Source organism: Larus michahellis, chromosome 1 (assembly GCF_964199755.1).
Source record: "Larus michahellis chromosome 1, bLarMic1.1, whole genome shotgun sequence".
Lineage (NCBI taxonomy): Eukaryota > Metazoa > Chordata > Aves > Charadriiformes > Laridae > Larus > Larus michahellis.
In genome coordinates this window covers 66,788,400-66,809,134 of record NC_133896.1, presented here as the reverse complement: position 1 = coordinate 66,809,134, position 20,735 = coordinate 66,788,400, and the positions used below count along the sequence as shown (strand labels likewise).

General features: G+C 42.9%; 1 protein-coding gene across 6 annotated transcripts in view; it reads right to left on the bottom strand.

The window, feature by feature from the left end:
* IQSEC3 (IQ motif and Sec7 domain ArfGEF 3) overlaps positions 1-20,735 on the bottom strand; it is a 106,754-nt gene that overhangs the window by 61,133 nt on the left and 24,886 nt on the right. The window lies entirely within an intron of this gene.

Below are 20,735 nucleotides of genomic sequence, written 5' to 3'. Positions count from 1 at the left end.
CTTGCCTGGAAACATAAGGAATCTGATTTTCAGGGGTGTTGGGTACTTATCACAGCATTGGAAGACAGTAAGAGCTGCTCAGCATCTCTGAAAATGAGATCCTTTTAAGATACCTGCAGGGAGGCCCTTGAGGTGTCATAGGCAGAACAAATCAACAGCCAATTTTGAACGCAATGCCCTTCATCAATGAAAAGGAGTCACTGAAAAGAGACACGGTGTCAAGGGGGTAAAGTAATAGGGGAATGTAAAAGAAAATTAAAAGAGGAGAAGAAAAGCAGGGCAGATAAAGCAGGCTGAATCCTCAGATGGCATAAAATCACCCTGTCTCCAAGTCAGTGGAATAGCACTTAGAGCTCTGCTTTCAGTGCTACTGCAGAGACCCAGGGCTCAAATGGGGTCATCTCCTTTTAAAAATATTTTTGCAGCTTCTAACCCAGACAGAAACAGTAAAGCTAAGTCTCCTGGCTTGTCATGGAGTCTCAGATTCTTCCAAAGGCCCTGCCACAGTTTCCCTCACTCTGAAATGTGAAGCTTATCACCTTTTTCTTTCTCAAAATCCGACAGACATGGCCACAAAGATAGCTAAATTACAGGCAATGAGGATACTGTTCCCAGACACCTCCTTCTGTCCTCTCAGCTAGCTTAATTTAACAAACTGCTTAGTTCTTCTGCTTCCTTGGCTTCCAATGCATTCTCAAAAGGAATCTGTCCTTAGAAACAACAGGATTGGCAGGAGCAATACAGCAGGGGCAAGACAAAAACATTAGCTTTTGCCTCACTGACCTCTGCCCATGCCCTCAGTCCCTGCCTGTGACATGCAACCTGCTGGTAAACAGAGGACATGTCTGCATGACGCATCGATTTCATCTCCTGGTCTTCCATTTCTGTAACTACCCAGTTCACATACCTTCTCTCCTTCCAGCCTGGTTATTGCTGGTTCTCACTACACTGTTTCTAATTTAAACTTCTCATGTGGCAAGTACCTACCTGACTGGTGTGTCCATAAACTACTTGTGTTGTTCTTTTACTAAAGCAAGTGGTGGGATCACATTGGAGTCTATGTTCAAGCAGGCTCACACAAATACTCCAGCTCCTACATCTTGTCACTCTGCTTCCAGCTAGAATCTGTCAGGAATTTTCTGATAAAATTTTGGTTTTGCATAAAAACACTGATTCATCAAATTTGCCTGGTGAAAACATCTTGGGTTTGACAAAGATTCTTCAAATTACAGGGCTTTACATGGATTTCCTGGTAAGCTGCTGGAGGGCCATGCCTCCATATCCCACATCTCTGGTGCAGTCATGCCATACAAGTAGTCCCTCGGAGAGGGGCCATCAGGTTTTCCACCCAGCTCTTTGTTCTGCCCAACCCCTAAAGCAGCAATGCTGGGAGTTGGCTAGCTCAAGAGGTGTGGAGCACCTGTGCCAAGGCAGTCGGCTCTGCAGAGCAGCCCTGGAGTCACAGACATCGTCGGCTGCAGTGTGGAAATGCACAAGGCTCTCAGATGATTTAACAACAGCTGGCATTCATTCTGAAGAGCATGCTTGGTTTCAGAAGTGTTATATATTGGCATTTCTTACCGAATTTCGTCTCTACAGGAACCGCTGGGAAAAAAAGGGCCCACTTCCAGATAAAAATAACAACGTATTTTGAAATCATAGAATCATTTAGTTTGGAAAGGACCCTTAAGATCATCAAGTCCAACCATTAACCTAACATTGTCAAGTCCACCACTAAACCATGTCCCTAAGCACCACATCTACATATCTTTTAAATATCTCCAGGGATGGCAACTCACCCATTTCCCTGAGCAGCCTGTTCCAATGCTTGACAACCCTTTCAGTGAAGAATTTTTTCCTAATATCCAATCTAAACTTCCCCTGGCACAACTTGAGGCCATTTCCTCTTGTCTTATCACTTGTCACTTGAGAGAATAGATCGACCTCGACCTCTCTACAACCTCCTTTCAGGTAGTTGTAGAAGGTGATAAGGTCTCCCCTCAGCCTCCTTTTCTCCAGGCTAAACAACCCCAGTTCCCTCAGCCACTCATCACAAGACTTGTGCTCTAGACCCTTCACCAACTGGAGTTCAAACGGAGTCTTCCAAAAAATGGACACCCCAAATTTCAGCCATTTCTAATCTCAACACTTCCCTAAATGAGCTACACTGTCCTCCGCTTTTATCCAAACAGCAGATGCACCATTCCAATTCTTAATTACACATGAAGAAAGCAAATAACAGGGAGGAAAAACATAGGGAAAAAGAGGAAGGAATGAGGTCAGACAAAAAACTGAGAAATAGAAGCTTGTATAGAGATGCAATGCCTTGCTAGTTAATTATGAGGATAGAAACAAAGAGAAAAGTAAAGGGTAAACAGGAAAAGTAAGGGTGGTGTGAAGTTACAGGACTTTAAGCTCAGTCTCCTGTGGGCGTTTTAGGAAAAAACATCTCACAGATACTCTTCGGAGAATCAGTATGCTCTGAGCACTGCAGCTGCACAGTCAGCTGTTTACTCTAGTTTTCATGATTTCTCATGTGTTTAACACTAACCTTTGGTATTTTCTGCCCAAACCAGAGTCCTCTGGAACCTCTGAGATCCCAAGATCTCTGGAGTAGTTGTGCACCTTACGTACCACTACTAGATCTTGATCATGCCCAGAGGCAGAAATCTGCCTGCAAGCCATTTGGGATCCTTGACTCCCTCTCTGGGGGCCATGACTCCCATGGAGAAGCCACCAGGGAGGTGGTGAAAAACAGGCTAAATATATGAGGTGTAAATGGATATTCTAAGACTGTGCTGAAAGCTGTTCCGCTGATTCAGGGCAGGGAAGGATATCTTTAAATCTGAGTTCCCCAAATGCCTACGAGCAGTTGGAGCTCTGTGTCTATTTACATTCTTCTTTTACAGCTTGCTTCTCTGTCTCTTTTGTGCTACCCAGGAATACGCCACAGGGATGGGGTTCCACCTTAGAGTCTATCCCTGTTCATTTTCCTCTTTCTTTCCATCTCTTGATCCTGCATATATCCGATATTTTGCAAAGCTATGCCCTCGCCTTTGTAGCATGGCATACAAAGCCCAGACAGGAGCTGGGAGAGGAAGGGTTAACTTGCTGTGGAAGAAGTGCACCTGTTCCCTGCCTGAAGAGGCTGTATTAATTGCTATCTGGACAAAGCAGCTCTCATCTGGACGCAAAAGGCAAGTGTCCTAGGGCTTTACTATGACTTCCAAGCCTAAAGTAAGTGCTCTAGGAAAGCAGCTCTCTTCTTAACCTGTGAAGTCTTCAGGTAAGATGCTATTTTTGTTGCTGTGATTCAAGAGGGCCTGGCAGGCTTGTAATGGCTGGTGGCTACCTGGAATTTCATTCCCTTTTGGTGTTGTTACCCTTTGCAGCTTTAAAGTGAGTCTTGAGATATTTAGTATCTGTCTGAAGTCAGTGTTAGACTTTTGATGGTGGGTTTTATTTCCTTTCTGTGCTTTCTTTTTATTTTGTTTTTTAAACAAATCTTACTTCATAAGTCAGAAAGGCTACATAAAACTTGAATGTGCAGCCTCTGAGGAGTTAAACACCAGAAAGCATAAGACTTGTCTCTACCTTACCTTCCTCAGACTGCATCACAGAGACTGCAGCTAAACAAAAACCGTTGTGGGCAGATCAGGTAGGTGACTGGGAAGAGAGATGATTTCTCCCGTCTGTCAGGATGCTGTTTAAGTGTTCTGTTTCCAAGTCGTTGCTTTAAAACCAAATTATTATCTCTTGGGCTGCACCCCAATGAAAGCTTGGAAGGGAAAAGCCAGCAAGAAGAAAAGGTCTTCTGAGTGAGTGAAAAGTTGGGTGGTACGGAAGAGGAAGAGGCTAACAGAGAGGGAGGGATGCTGAAGGGCCTGTTGAGGTAAGTGTTGCCAGCAGTATGTGAGTTACGTGTGGAGGAGCAGCAGAGGACAAGGGCAAGCATAGATGCAAAAGGAGGACTGGAAACAGCCTAAGCCTGTCACTGCCTTGCTCTGTCTAGCTGGGACGCATGCTCCACAGGTGAAGATTTGACAGTCCAGACCTATCTTAAATGCATAGAAAGCTGTGCTTGGCCCAGTAGTAACCCATGCTGTCAATTGAAACATTATCCCCCTCTCCTTGGAGAGAAAACAACTGACTGAATTTTATTCAGTTGTCTTTAACGTTGCTCCTAACAAAAGGTATCCTCCAGCCAGCTGCCTGCAGCTTCCATGTGGGTATCTGTGAATGAACTGTCCGGCCACAGCAATTCCAGCTCTGTGATGAACTTTAGAGAGGTCTGTGCCACACTTCCTGGCTAGCACAAGCTGTCTAGTCAGCTCAGGAGTTAGCTCTACCCTTCTGGCTTCCTAGAAAGTTGGACTGTGCTGCAAAGGGGCAGCCTGACTTGTGCTGCCTTGGTCTTTACAGCTATGGATCCCAAAGAGCCAAGCCTCTTTCTCTTAAAAACTGGTGTCATAGAGGGTACAAGAGCTGAGGTTCAAAAATTGAAAGTCTATGTAAGCTACCTAGATTGCACATCACAGGGCCAACGGAGTCCAAACTTTCCTCAAATTGCCTTAATGCTGTATCTTCCCTTAGGACAAGTGCCTGGGGCTTTATCTTTATTCAGTGTTGTTGCCCGTCTTAAGCATCAGTGCCCACTAGTTTAGCACTGATGACAGCTGTCCTGAAATAGAGATGCCTGGCTGCTGAGAGCTGTGTTACGGCAAACAAGTCTAACCCCTTTTTCTTCTTCTCCTGCCCCCTGCAAAAGCAAACCCCCAGCCCAGACAGCATATGGAAAACAGTGGTGCTCCCTGCTCTCCAGCAGTCAGTTTTAATTAAACAAATATCCAGTGTGGCCTGTTCCCATAGATAAAGAGCAGCTCTGTGTTTTTCTGCACGAATGATTTTAGACTACATGAAATGCCAAAACAAGACAGAATGGAAATTGCTCTCACTATGAGTACACAGAGCGTGCTTTTCTTTGATGTGCTGCATCACCCCTGCATCCCACCATGGCTGCTGCCCTGGTCAGTTATGTAGGATAGCTGGCATGGCCCCTACTGCAAGAACAATTAAGATCACTGGGTCCTCCAACTGCCTGTACTTGCTTAACCTCTGTAGCCTGGTACTTGGGTATTACTGGCCTGCATATTCAGTAGCCTTGCTCTTGGCTTAAGTGCACATCAGTTCTTAGAAATCTGACCATGCTAAAAGGCAAACGGTGATCCCTCAAGCAGTGTTCTATCAGTAAATAACTAGTCCAACTCACGTAGCATTTCTGTTTCTCTTTAAAACTCCACCTTTTGAAGAAATGCTAGTGGTTTCGACCAAAAGTCATTATTTGTAGTGCTGGATGTCTCAGCTTTCCTGGAGTCTTTTGTTATTTGTCTCTATCTTGCATTTTTTCGGATATCTGCCAACAGAACAGATGGAGTTACAGAAAATCACGGCCTAGAAGTGGAAGATTAAAGGCAGAAAGAGTCAAAGGAGAACTCAATTAATCTCAGATGAAGTTTTACTGGCTGTTATCTTTCCTAAGATGAGGACTGGAGAACCACAAACAGGTTCTATTTAGCAACGCTAAGTTTACGAAAGGCCAGTTGCACAGTCTTCTGACTCACCCAAAATGTATAGCTCAATGCTACCTCTACCTACCAATGGAAGGTGACACAACCTAGCTAATGTTAGCTGCAGGTCTTACTCTTTCTATCATCTCCCTCCTGAACTAGATCTATTTTTGACTCCAGTCAACCTGGAACTGACAGTTGAAGTGAGATCTGAAAGAGACAGTGTTTCCAAAAGTGTACCTTCTAGCAACTAGCTGATTCTTCCCCGGTACTTCACTCTTCACTCCAAAATACCCTTGCTGAAACTTTCTAGCTGTCTTAATTACTCAACTCAATTCTAGGTCATTAGCTGGTGCTTTGGAGGGACAACAAGCATGGTCAGAGTTTATGTTGTAGGGAAACCATACATGACTAAAAATAAATTCAAGTTATTTTCTGAAATTTAAGTTCTTTAACTCCTTGTAAGTTTGATGGCCTCCTCACTGTTATGGGATACTGTAGATGGCAAGAATTTGACAAGATTCAGAGAGGAACTGGAGATTTTAGAGACCATCCTATGAGAATACTTAATGCAGACCCTTCCCAAAGCCAATGTATAGCACTCAAACTTTTCAGCGTTAGAAGGCGGCTTTTATGGGTGTCCCATGGCTATCTACTGTGCTTCTCCTTGCTCTTCCATCTTGAACATCTGATGTTGGCTGTCTCTGAAAAACAACTACACAAAACAGATTCACAAATCTGACTGTCTCAGAAATCCTGTGTTAAAGGGCAAGGGATTTAGTAGCCAAGATACTGATATATGAGAGTGAAACAAGTCTAAGACTGTCATTTTATTTTACGTTACCAGTAACTACAAAAATCCCAACCTGAGTGTCCTTGGGATGCCTCTTTGGAATGGACTGATGTGGTAAACTTCTCTAAATTGTCAAAAACTTCTGTATTCAGTCAAAAAATGTCCCAATATTAATCCCCAAAGAGGAGAATGAGACTGAAGCAGTCTGGAGTCAGATTTGCACGGAAGATTGCTGAGGATGAAACTACAACAAAGGAAGCAGAGAGAAGAATTGAGCAAAAGATGATAGGAAGATGATTTGGAATTTGTGTGTGTTGACCCAGCAAGCTCTTACCAACACTTTTAGGCTACTTTGATTTTATTTTCCCTTCCCTAACTTCTTAGTCTCTGCCTCTTCCAATACTCCACATATGATAGTTTTATGGCTATAGATTTACTTTGCTTTCCAAGTCATCACTGCGTCGACTTCCTCATCAAAAACATCCTCTCAAGTGACAGTGTCTATCCTTAGTCCTTTAGCTATCTGGAAGGTCAGTGCGATATTTGTAAAGGGTTTGCACATGCCACTATAGTCTATGCAAAACCACTTTATATCTGTTCCACATACTTGTCATCGACTCTCTGGTCTGTTGCCTACAGAGGTAGATGTTCATTATGTATCTGTGTGCAGAGTGCCAGTTACATCATCCACATCTAGGATTTTCTTAACTTACTTCAGATCAGGGACTGTCTAGCTCTGCCTGTAACCTTTCACAGGCTTAGATATCTAATTAATTGTATGAAAAAAATGAAGATGTGCCTAGATGATGTCTAGATGCCAGGACGTAACTACTGCCTACAAAAACAAATTGCTGAAGAAACACCCTGGCAGTGTCAGCATGATGGATGAATGTATAACATACACATACATGCCCAGCCTTGCCAGGATTCATGGTAGCTCTTCTTTCAGTCCACTTGAGTGCCTATCATTCCACAACTCGCTCTTTACCATTCTGAAAGCGGTTCTTCCTTCTTCCCTCCTCCGCCCCCCAAAAGTCATGCTGGGAGGGGTGAAGAGGGGAGAACTTAACAGGCGCACCAATCTTCTCTGCTCGCCTGCCAAAAATGAAAAATCAGATATGTTTTGTAGTCTGGAACTTGGCCTGGAACACCTCATGAGTGTTTGAGAGAATGTCTTCTTCCATGATGTTTCTCTGGCACTTTGATGATCAAAAGATCAAAAACCTACTAAGTACCTGCTTAATCATCATATTGTTTCTTGGTACAAACACATTTTAAGTCATACATCCTTTGTACAGCACTACTATAAATTTATTTTTCTAGTAGAAGGGATGGCATGAAAAAGGGATTCCTACTGACAGAGTATTTCCATTTTCTCACCAGAATATGTTCATTTTAGAGACCCTATACAATATCTTAAAATAAATTCACTTCAATAGTATAAAATACCATACGCATACACTACTGTTTGGAAAGCAGAAATTCAATGTGACATGCTGACGCAAGTGTGTGTCTTTGAGCTATTGTGGGTTCTTCAGAACAGCACAGCTTGGAAGGATAAGCGCAAGGCACCGTGCTGAGGAAATGGAATTTCCTGTGTTGGAGGAAGAAGATCCAAGCCAATGCTGCTGTGATCTGATCTTTTTTTGGTTAACTAGTTGGGTGACTACAACAGATATGTCAAATATGCCATTCATTTATCACCATCTGCTTCTAGGGATGGAGATATTAATGCCATATCTTCCTGAACAGTTGGTTTCTCAGCTTCCTTTACTCCTTTTATGTGGTAGTCAGTTCTCCTGTAAATCCTCACTCTTACCTTGAAGAAATTCTTGTGGAAAAAGTGTAGGCATGACTGGCAGATGAGTGCATGGATTTCAGAAAGAATTTGGGGTGTTTTGCACCAACTTCAGCCTGAAGAACATGACCCATGGACAAATGTGTGTGGATGTGTACTAAAGAGGGTCTGAGCATGAAGGGATAGTTTGAGCTGGCATTCATGGGCTTAAGGTCAGACTCAGCAAAGTGTCTGGCAGATGGTGAAAATGAGCCGTGGCCTCTTGTGTTCTGGCTCAGTGGGTTCTGCTCCTTTGCTGTAGACCTAGACACTCTGTTTTCTCTTGTTGGTGACAGGCTATTTGACAGAAATTTCCTTACTTGCAGATCTAGGCTCTAGACATCACTGGCAAGAGTGAGGAAGACCAGAAAGATGTCACCTGTGGATTCACTGTATTCAGTGAAAATTCCTGCTGACAACTCCATTTTGTTGCCCAGAAACACTTGAAGGAAATCTAATTCATTTGTCAAGCCTACACTGAGTGGTTGGGCTAACTGTCAGATTTCCCCTACGTGCTGGAAGCAGGCAAGAGCAGAAAAAGGAATGGAAGGAGCAGCTGGTATTCATACACGCCCCAGGAATCAACTGGAGGGGGAGAGTCCACAATGACTTCTGGATCAAGTCTGCCAGATAATCTCCTTGTGACAGCCAGAAGCAAAGTCTGGGTCCAACTTCCAGCACTTTTCATGCTAGGTGGTGCATTACTCTTTGTACAGTTTTGTGGCTCTTGGTGCTTCAGCTACAGTGGGATAAAATAACTTAACTTGAGGTGAACTACGTGTGATACACTCACTTTCAATTATCTGTGGACTAACTTCATTATAACCAGAGTCAGTCTAGGTGTCAGAAATTGTCCACGGGAGGAAACTTAAGATCAAGTATCTGCTATACAAAGGAAGTCTGATCCTTAAAGCAGTAAACAGCAGCTTGAAGAGATTTGGAAATAGTATTCAACTCAGACGGAACAAAACTTTCAGATTTGGAACACGTGGATGGCCTGCGAGAAGCTAGCATTGCTGAAAGCTCTCTGTAGAGGGGTACTTGTATCTCTGATCTAGCTATGTTGTTGTCTTATTGAATTACTAGTTGAGGAAATACTCTTTAGGTTTATGGAGGTTGCTTCTCATACTCTCATATTGGCCCAGTGGAAGTGATTCGCTCAGAAGCTTCTCTTCTTGTAATTAATTCTTTTCCTAAGGCACAGTAGGAACAGGGATGAGGGAAATGATTCTACCTGCTATGCAATTCCCAGGAAGAAACTTCTTGGGTGGAAGAGTTTATTATCAGAGGTTGGCGGAGCTGCCTCTCCTGAAATGTCTTCGAATCACGTGTGAGTGGGGAGTCCATTCACCCCATTTAAATTGGATTTCTCTCTTCCAGAAGAACATTGGCTGCAGACATCATGGCTGTCTGCTAATCGGATTGGCGCTTTGTAAGCACTGAGAGGAAGAAGGCAAAGCGGCCATGATGGGAGCAAATGCTGTATGTTGGACTATGCAATACCCCAATGCGCACCACCAGTCTTGTTTAGATCCTCTGTCAACAGTGAAAACAGTGGATGACTTCTTGTGATAGACAAGTCACAACATCACTTGCTCTGACTTGCTATCAGGTACTCAGGAAAAACAGCTACTGTATCAGAGAGCAATCTGATATTCTAAATATACGTGCACAGCTAATCGCGTGGAGATCCTCTAGTGACACATGCAAAACACATTGGGAGTGAGCAGAGGTTTAGTTAGTTGTAACCAAAACTATACTTCGGATATCACAACTAGGAAGCTTCTATGTAAATCTGAAGCATGTGTGAGGCGGAGTTTATGTAAATTCCTGAAATAATTTCAATTAAATAATTACCATAAACAGAAGTTGTATTAATTTCTTAGTGGAAAGATGGTATATTCATAGAAAACTACTTTTCCAAGACAACATGTGACCTTTTCCAGGACAGCATCCCTCACTTCCAACTATCTTCAATATCTTCATTTCTTTTAAAGGTTATATATGTAATGGAATAATTACATGTCTGCAAATGGATGCTGGTAGCGACCTTTCTGTAGCTTTAAAACATCTTTTCATACCTCTTGTTTTGTACTATACAAAGACCCTTTCTTCTTTGCTCAAATAATAGATTTATAAGTACATAAAATGGAAATAGCTAGCAAAAGCTCACTTTTAATTACACTGATGAGCATTGTCCAAATCCCCTCCGGTTCTTCATATAATAATTATAGTTTGTCAGCCTAATACCAGTGAGTACATGGTCCTCCTAAAGAGATCAAGAAATAGCACTCTGCCTGAATGCTCTGCTAGCACAGTAAACACCTTTTTTCTTCTCTCCTATTTTGGGCTGATATGTATGAACACCATAAAAAAGCTAAGGCTTGTGTTAGTGGAATTGGCAACCCTTTTCACAATTACCGGAACTGTGAGATATAAATGGAATTTAGGTCTCTTCCTCAGTAAGAATAAATTATTTTTACTTTTTGAATAAGTATCAGGATTGGACTCAGTGAAAGGATTTTTGTTATGACTGAGTATTAGACCTGGTTTTAATCAGGCTTAGACTTCTTACTGGCTTCTCACTCGTGTTTAACCCCTTAGTACAGGAAGAAAGCCCTGGAAATTTCTAGATGCTAAAATCAAACTGTCCCTCAGCAGTGAAGAATGACAAAGCTATATGAAGGAGTGCTGTTTAATAATTCAGAATCCCATAAACATGCAAATTAGCTGCATACACAGAAATGGCTCACCACTGAACTCTTCATGCACCTTAGCAACACTGTCTTCTGTAGACTTGTCCCTGCATGGAAATGCACGGCCAGATTTGCTGCTTGTATCACAGCAGTTCTGTGCCCTTGCTGGCAGCTCTGTATTCAATGCTGGATACCAGAGTAGCACGACAGTGAATTGCCCACCTATTACAGACAAGTTTAAAAGCTTGTTACTACCACATTGGGCTGACGCACTAAATTTAAGTAGTGGTTTTATTCTATGCACTCACCAATGATTACCAAGATTATTCTGTGGGTTAAGTCCTGCTGGCTAGTACTGAGCTGCTCAGACTTTACTGTATGTTGGAGCTTGACACAAAATGGTATAACAAAAGGAGTGCAGTTGAATGTGGTGAAAAAGATCATGACTTGGCTTGGCTTGCAGAAGGCTGCTTCAGGCCCTTGGCTATGGAAACCCAGTTACTACCAAACCTGCAGGCATCTGGGGCTGTTGCATCAGTGACACCTACAATTGCAAGTGGAGTGGTTTCCTAGCTGGTAAGGACAACAAGGAGAATTAGGAATGCAGAACCAGACATAGGCTGCTTGGTGTCACACACAAGACTAAAGCCTGCTGTTCCCTGCTGCTTCAAAGCTGAGCTGCTTCTGCTGTGAGAGGGGAAGAGCAGAAGAAACGGGCAGGACCAGTTGCAGATCTGATACCTCAGGTGACAGATAGGAATAGTCACCGTTGATTTAGGAGAAATTTAATTTCCCTATTTCCCTTTCACACATACCCATGTGCTTCCACCAGGGCATTTACACATGAAAAGTAGGCAGTGTTCAAGACTGCTTGTGGACAAAGCAGCTGATTGACACAAAGACCAGATGAATTTGCATATGTAATTGCCCTGGAAGGAAAGTATCATTTGGCACTAATGCAAGTGGGGAGAGGAAGCAACTTGTACACTCAGCACTTGACTGTCACAGATACTTGGGTTTGGGTCAAGAGGAGATTTCACAGTTTCTTGAGGCTTCATAAACTCCTGACCTTGCTAAGGTAGCAGTACAGCATGTGGAATTAGTGAGGTAACCTAAGATTTGGAAAAGCTATGGAAGTTGTTCCCTTCTTAACTGCTCAATAATTCCTGGGATTTAAAACCAGTAGGACAATGTACTGTCAAGTCAATTTATCAAGATGATAAGAGTTTAAGTTAGTCTTAGTCCCAAGAGTTGGATTATTTTATACTCCCTGTCGGGTGCAGCAGCACTGGGAAAAAATCACCACAAAAATGGAGAAGGCATCACTTCCTAACCTGATGCCTTGCATATATTGATTGTTCATCCATACCCTATCTCAAAATTGACATACAAATGTCAGCTTACACTCTTATACCTGGCCAAAAAAACAGCTCTTCAGCCACTGTTGACTATATGAACCTAAATAGCCTGCATGTGCAACCAAATGTACAGCTCATTTTGAATTAAATGAGCTGCTTATATCTGTCTATGCTACTGGATCTCTCTGTAGTGCCTTATTGCAGCTAGTTTGTGCCTTGTGGGGAGCCTTAACTTGCTAAAGCATCTGACTTACAAATCCATTACTATTCTCTACTTAGTAAAGCTTTGAGCTTCCCACCATGTGCTGGAGTCCTTTGTTTCCTTCCCTTTATTTGTAAAAAACTGTATTTAAGGTGTGGTTCTGGAAACATAAACATAAGAGATTTTCCTGTACTACAGGAGCCTGATTTCTGCAGAGATATTTCAGGAAAGTTTCAAAAGCAATTACTAGAAATCAGAGTGAGGAACTGTGGCACTGATTGTGTTTCTGCTCCTTAAACAAGATGGCTGATGTAGACCTTCTGAACCTTGTGGTACTTACAGCTGGGCAATCTCCTCTAACAACTGAGATTTAACAAGTTTGCTTCAGTACCCTGGCGCCAACAGGGCTGCAGCATAAGCTGACACCATGTGGCTCAGCATAAACTGGCAGTGCTATTTGTGCTTTCACACTTCAGCTGTGAAGCTACATCAGTGATGGTTCCAGACCCTAGATGCTGGGATGTGACAATGCTTCCCTTCTTGGTAAGAGGCGACAGCAGTGGCCGTATCTGCATCTGTGGTTACTTTAGCACTAGGAGCTGTTGAAATCTTGATTCTTGTGATGAACAGATTCTTCCTAGACTCTAGTTAACCTTGGAAGCTGTGTGGTGGGGGAAATTCCACTTTTGGCAGCTGCTGTTCTGTATAAAAAGAGTGTAGTGCATTAAGAGATGCCAGAGCTGTAGAAAAGGTGTTGGGAAGAGACAATAAAGCCTCTCACAGGGAAAACAACCTAGTAAAAATAAGATTTTAGTCAAACAAGTGTCAAACAGTGAGAAGCACAGAGGTAGAACTCTGGATTAGAAAGGAGAGCCATCTTCCTTCCTATTCTCTAAGGTATAAATAGGCAAGAGCAATTATCACAGCCCTAGGCTAGGAGGGTCAGCCTCGCTCGTAGCTGAAACGCAGTCCCCTGCATCCAGGGAGTAGCTACACATGATGTTATTCTCAGGGTGACTCCAGAGCAAACAAATTGTGACAGAGATTCATTAGTCACTGGATTTCTTTCATGGCAATGAAATAGAGGCCACTCAATGTGCCATGGAGGCTAAATACCCTCCCTCCTGTGTTAGGACGGGTACTCTGCCTCCAGGGTTGTCTAGTTCTATGCTGTTTACATGCAGCTCTGATGGTCCACACCAGTCATATGCTACTACAGGGAGATATGACTCTTAGTGCCTCATGTCTTGATTCTGGATTGCCAGAATTCATGTCTTCCCACAGCTATACTTCCTCTTCTAAAGAATTGGTACCTGATTCCTTACACGGTTAGCAGAGATAAGCATGCTCACGCAGCAGAAATACTCTTGAAATGTATGAAGAAGCAGGAATGCTGTCCTGGGCTCTTGCCTGTGTGCCCTTGAGAAAGGCAGAATTTGAGATGCAGTTGCAGATCACTATGTAGTCTCTATAGGCTGAGGCCTCCAAGGTCATTTTGAACAGAGATCTGGCGACCATCTGTAAAGTGACATTCTTGCTAGACAGTCAGCAGTCACCTGATTAAAAAAAAATCAGAAGTGATTCATAGTGGAAGGCAGGTAATACTAAATAACATCCATAATTGGAGCAAACTGACAGAAGCCACCTAAATGGGGTGAGAAAGGGGCATCCTCTTTATTTTTGAGAGAAAAGTTGTTCTGCATTGCTTGCAAAACCAACAAGTAAATAACACTAAGCATTTGAAACTTCTGGCATGACATCCTTATCTCTAAATTGGAGAGACAAGGATTTGATGGATGGACCACTCGGTGGATGAGGAATTGTCTGGATGGCCACACTCAAAGGGTTCTGGTGAATGGCTTGATATCCAAGTGGAGACCAGTGATGAGTGGCGTTCCTCAGGGGTGGGTATTGGGACCGGTGCTGTTAAACATCTTTCTTGGCAACATAGGCAGTGGGATTGAGTGCACCCCCAGGAATTTTTCCAAGGACACCAAGATGTGTGGTGCGGTCAACATACTGGAGGAAAGGGATGCCATCCAGAGGGACCTTGACAGGCTTGAGAGGTGGGCCCATACCAACCTCATGAAGTTCAACCAGGCCAAGTGCAAGGTCCTGCATGTGGGTTGGGGCAATCCCAAGCAAAAATACAGGTTGGGTGGAGAACGGCTTGAGGGCAGCCCTGAGGAGAAGAACTTGCGGGTGCTGGTGGACAAGAAGCTCAACATGAGCAGGCAATGCACACTTGCAGCCCAAAAAGCCAACCGCATCCTGGGCTGCATCAAAACAAGCATGGCCAGCAGGTCGAGGGAGGGGGGATTCTGCCCCTCTACTCTGCTCTGGTGAGACCCCACCTGGAGTACTGCATCCAGCTCTGGAGTCCTCACCACAAGAAGGACATGGACCTGTTGGAATGGGTCCAGCAGAGGGCCACGAAGATGATCAGAGGGCTGGAGCACCAGTGCTATGAAGACAGGCTGAGAGAGTTGGGGTTGTTCAGCCTGGAGAAGAAAAGGCTCCAGGGAGACCTTCTAGCAGCCTGCCAGTACCTAAAGGGGGCCCACAGGAAAGATGGGGAGGGACTATTTATCAGGGAGTAGATGATAGCATGAGGGGTAATGGTTTCAAACGGGAAGAATGTAGATTTAGATTCGATATCAGGAAGAAATTCTTCACTATGAGGGTGGTGAGACACTAGCACAGGTTTCCCAGAGAAATTGTGGATGCCCCATCCCTAGAGGTGTTTAGGGCCAGGTTGGATGGGACTTTGAGTAACCTGGTCTAGTGGGAGGTGTCCCTGCCCACGGCAGGGGTGTTGGAACTAGGTGATCATTAAGGTCCCTTCCAACCCAAACCATTTTATGATTCTATGCTTCTATGCTTCTATCTCACAGCTCAGTCTAAACTTAACTCTCATTGCATTTTATTCCCCTTCTCATTGTACATCTCCTAGCAGTTGTTTCACAGCTGAATGTTGATGGCTTTCACCATCACTCCAGCCAGTGCTTACTCAAGCCGTATAAACTCATACTTCATTGATGCGTTTGTTTCTCCTTCTACCCACCATATTTTCAAATTAAGCTTGATGCTAACAAATTAATCTCTCTGGTCTGTGTGGCAGCCATTATGCCCACAATACAACTGGGATGGGGGTCAGCACAGTGGTCCTTGTTGGGATCTGAATCATCATAAGCAAGAGATACTTTGGCAAGATGACAATAACAGTGGTCACTACAGATTATGTGGTGGGGTACTCTGAGAGGCAGTTTCTATCTGGAGGAACTTTGCTTTTGCAAGCAAGGATGCATTCGGTGACATTTACAAAATGACCAAAGAGATGTCATTAAAAGTACTGGTGTTTGTCTGTATGTGGTAGAAAGAAGCAGTATATTACAGTTCTGAGATACAGATTTTGTATAAAGCTGAATACTGAAAAAAAAAGTTGATTCTTGCAAGTCAGAAGTTTCTTTCATTGACAGCATTTATTAATTGTGCTGTTCTGGAATTCCCTCCGCTGGTGCCAGGCTCCCACCTTTAAGGAAGCACAGCAGAGTGTGGAGGCTAGGGAAGCAAGTACATAAAAAGCTTTAGGTTTGTCTCTTTAAGAAAAGGGCAGATTCTAAAAGCCTTTTCTCTTCCCCTTGCAAAATTACCCTCTGGTTAACTGTGATATCATCTGTTTTGCTGCTTCACACAATGACTCTCTGTCTGTTAAGGGCAATGTCATACCTGGCTGTGTATTATTTATTCTATTTCTGCTTTACTCCATTATTTGAAGCATGTCTTCCAAATTCTCAAGCTCAGGGTAATTGATGCCACTGTGAATTTCAGGGCATTTGCTTGGATTTTGCACCTTTGTGGAGAACAATTGAATTCTTTCACCCTTTTAGTCATGTTGAAGACCATGACTTGACCATGACCATGACCATGAAGATCTCTTTTTTCCAAAATAAATTAATGGAATGACACACAAGACATTTCAGACCTTGTTTCTATGTCCTCAGTTACTAGGTGCTTTAATTCCTGTATCTCTAGGAACAACTACTGCCTTAATAATCTTCCTCTTGTGTACCACTTATGTCTACACTATACAGTACTAAGACAGTGAAACTCATATTGCCAGAGTTTTGACCCAGCACAGACAAGGCTCACTGGAAGAGTATATTGGGATGTTCTAGAGGGATATTATTTCGTCTGCAATGTCTCAGAATAGCAATGATTTTTCCTTTCTTGCCAAAAGAATGCTCTTCAAATAACTTAAGTGGAAGAGACGGTCTTTCTCTTCCAGTCATATGATAGCAAGACTTGGATTCTGTTCCCACATTCACCTCCAAACAGTGATCTACTCTTAGTTGGATGGAGACAGAATTTCCCATCTTGAAAAACAGGTTGCATTATGGATTGGAGTCTCATGGTTAGGCTGCACTTGGAATGGACTATGCTTTTCTAGCATTTATTGAGATTTCATAGTGATTACTGTCATAGGACAGCTCAAGCCTCTTTGCAAAACAGTGCTGAATTGTATAAAAGGCATCAATAGAGAAAAAAATAGGGGAGTTTTGCTGCTTCATCCAACATTCAGCTGCATGCATGTTTCAGGTACCATTGTTAAGATGCTGTCTGGAGTAGTCAGCTGTCACTGCTTACATAGCTGAAAATGCCTAGCTGGTTTGTGTGTTTTCAAGATACGAGGTTATTTTAAAACAATCAGTAGTCAAACCCAGGGTGGATTTGTGTTACTCTGAAATTAAAGTACTAATGGGACTCTGGATTTTGTGGAGAAGAATCATCTAAAAGGACACTTAAGGCAAAATAGAACCCTACTGTAAATTTATTGGCATCAATGGCATTTACGTAGCCTATGCACAGATGGATCTGGTTTGGAGACTTGTAGCTCCTATCTAATCAACAAGTTTAATGGGAATGTCAGCCCTCGATATCAGGAGAAGCAGGATTCTGTTCTTATGCAGTAGCCAGGCAAATGACTTTAACTGTTTTTATTCACTCTGTAGCTGTGTGAATAAAGTGAAAATCAATGAGTAATATATTCAGTGAACTTTGTGATATTTCTTACTCTAGAATCAGTTTGTCCAGCTCTATTGGAGAGCTTCATAGGTGCCATGGTAATGGTAATGTTTCCATGCAATCCACTTATCAATAGTTCTGAGACAGGATCAGAGATTCTGGTAAAGGTTAAGCATATCAGAAGATGCCCTGTACAATAAAACAAACAGAACATAAATGTACTAGGAGATTCCCCATAAGCAAAAAGACTGGAAGGATTCCAGAAGACCAAAACATTTCCAGTGATGCACCGGAAGACCTCTGTACAGAGTCCCAGGTACACAACATAAGGGAGAAGTTTTGAGGCCTCTGTGCAATTCTTACTCTTTTCAGAGGAAACGTATAATAACTGCTATCAATACGCTAGTCAGAAAAGGGTAAATAAAGCCTGTAATGTCTTTGACCACCTACTTGCTTGTGTAGGCATCAATTCTACATCTAATCATCCTTTGTCCTTGAAGTTTTCTCAAGGCAGAATGGGCTTGAAACAGAATGTACCCTGTCTGGCTATATGCAATCCTTTAACATCACATCCTTAAACCCCAAACCCTGGTCTTCTTAAACTGTTAGCACTTCTGGTTGTACAGTGAGAGAGACAGAGAATGCCCCAGAACTGCGATACGGCGCCACATGAATACTGTTTCCAAACTTTTTAATCTTTCCCAGCACATACAAAAGAAGCAGCTGTCCAAGAGTAAGGGTTGAAATGGAATCTGATTGTTATTCATCTGGGATCTCCTCCAACTACCACTAAAACAGTATTTCCACTGAGTTTATATGTGATCTGATTTCAAGTCCCATGCAGTGAATCCTAGCCAATTCAGCTCTTAAGGATTGTCCTGACTCAAATGCTAACTATCTGCATTCAAATGAAGGCTCTTCCTACTTATGAACAGAACTTATTCTTGTGTCTGTTGCATGAGAAATGTCATTTATTGCCATTTCAAGCTGGAGAATCAGTAAACAATATGGCTTCTCACACGGTAGCCTCCCCTAGGTTATGTTGTCCTCTCTGTCTTCAATCTTTTTACATTTGTAACTAAACACTTTCAAATGGGAATATTTTTTTATGGGTAGCAGAATCAACAGGCTGATCTTAAGAGCCCTTAATGACTCTATGCTGAATAGTTCTTGAATGTGGGTTTAGAGCGAGATTATGTGTGAAGGCATGCAGTTCTGAAAAATCTGTGGCTCACATATAATCCACAACATATGATCCAGCACGAGCCACAAAAAGACTGAAGCAACAGCAAGAGAGGTGTGAACTATCCCACTTATCTGTACAGAGTCTGTGTGCCAATATTACAAAGTTCTACATGACTTACTGTGTCCCACTAAGTTGATGGTGAGAGCAGGCACAGCTTGCAGGAGAAGGCAGTGCGTGCTTCACTTTTCAGGAAAAAAAGCACAGTAGTTCTTAGCTGCCCCATCTCCTCCCTGAGATCGGTGAACGTTTGGTGGGTGCTAGGCACATCATTTAGGAATGTCTGGAAAGACCTTTGATGCTTGGGCTGAAGACACTTCGAAAGAGCAAAGCGGTGGTGGCTGCAAGTATATTACCCCTGCGCTCCTGCGGCGTGTCCCTTTGGGTGAGGGGTGATGATAATTTGTTGAGGCACTCCGTGGAAGCCTGAGCTAACACAGCCTGTGCTGTGCTTGTTTTCTGAGGTAAACAGGAAATCTCAGACCTTAGTAACGTCAATTCTGAACTTCTCACCAAGGCTAAATTCCGTTTGAAGGGAAAAGAGCAGCAGGAATGATCTCTATGTTTAGTTATCTCATATCTTGTCTTACATCGTCCTCTCATGAGAGTGCCAGAAGGCCAAAAGGAGACCTCTGATTGTCGTGTATGACCTGCATAACAGGCTTTTCCAGTTGTTGATACGGCATGTGGAAGACTGAGTGAGCTGTGTTCCTCTTCTACCTAACTCAGGGTGACTGGAGAGAAAAACCTTTGCTCTGAATCTGCCGGGACTTGAACCTATGCCTCCTCTCTCCCTTCCCAAATCAGCTCTGAATCCCAAAAACTTACTTGCAAAAATGCTAAGCCGGATCTGAATTTTCAGCCTCCAAATTTTTTTCTTAGTATTCTCACTAGCAAATTGTATCACTGTATTTGGAATGCCATACCCATCTACACATTTAATCACCAAAACATATTTAAATAACAAAAAATTTATTAATCTTTGTCAAAGACTAGCAGAACTTTCTCACTGCTTTTTTTTCACTGAGCTTTCTCAGGCAACTCTTGCCTCTTTTCAGAGTCTGTCTTCCACCTGGGAATAGGAAGGGATATGAAGTTGCGTTGTCACCCATATGTCTTAATCACTATGCGTGCTGTGAGGTGCTGGAAAAATAGGAAAGTGGGTAAGCAGTTTAAAACTGCCATCCTAAGAGCTCTCTCACCAAAAAGTGTTTGTACCTCAAAGTGCTCCACCTAACCTGACTGAAAGAGAAAATGGAGTTGTTAAGCACAGTATGTGACTCTCTCCATCGCAGGCTATGAAGACCCAAAGCTCAGTGCTGGCTCTGGGGCAGCACTAGGAATGTTCCAGTACAGCTGCCTGATTCAGCATCTACTCTAATTTTGGAAGTTGTGGCGCCTTGTATTGTGTCTAAATTAAAATATATTCTTGCATTAAAATGATATATAGAATTCCACTTCAAAAGCTGTCTCAGAAACTGTCTCCCCTTTGTGACAATAATGCACAGTCCCACTCATTTCTTTGCTCCACAAAGTGCTGTCAAACATGTCCAGTCATCCAGCACTCACTGCAGCAAAACTGCTCATCTTTCAAAGGCAGCATTCTCAAAGCTCTTTACAAACCCCACTGGCAGACACCTCGTGCTACCCCCTGCATGGGAAATGAGTAACACTCCTCTAGTCACACAGGGGGATGCTAAAGTAAAGTGAGGCAAAGCAATTTGCCCAACTGTCACACAGCAAGCTTGTCTGTAGCATGAAGCTCCTACCTTTCTAACGCCTCAATCCTGGTTTCTAAGCAATAGCCCAAACTTCCTCTCTATTCAGCAGCAGCAAACTACTGCAAAGGATTAAGTAGGTACTTAACACCATATTGAACAGGAGCCAAAAGAATTAATTTCACAGGAAAGGAAGAAACCAGCACAAAGAATTCAACAAGTTGCGGGGTGAAGAACATGTGTACTGGTCAAGAGACAGAAACAACCTACACTTAACTGCTAAAGCTTGTAGTTGT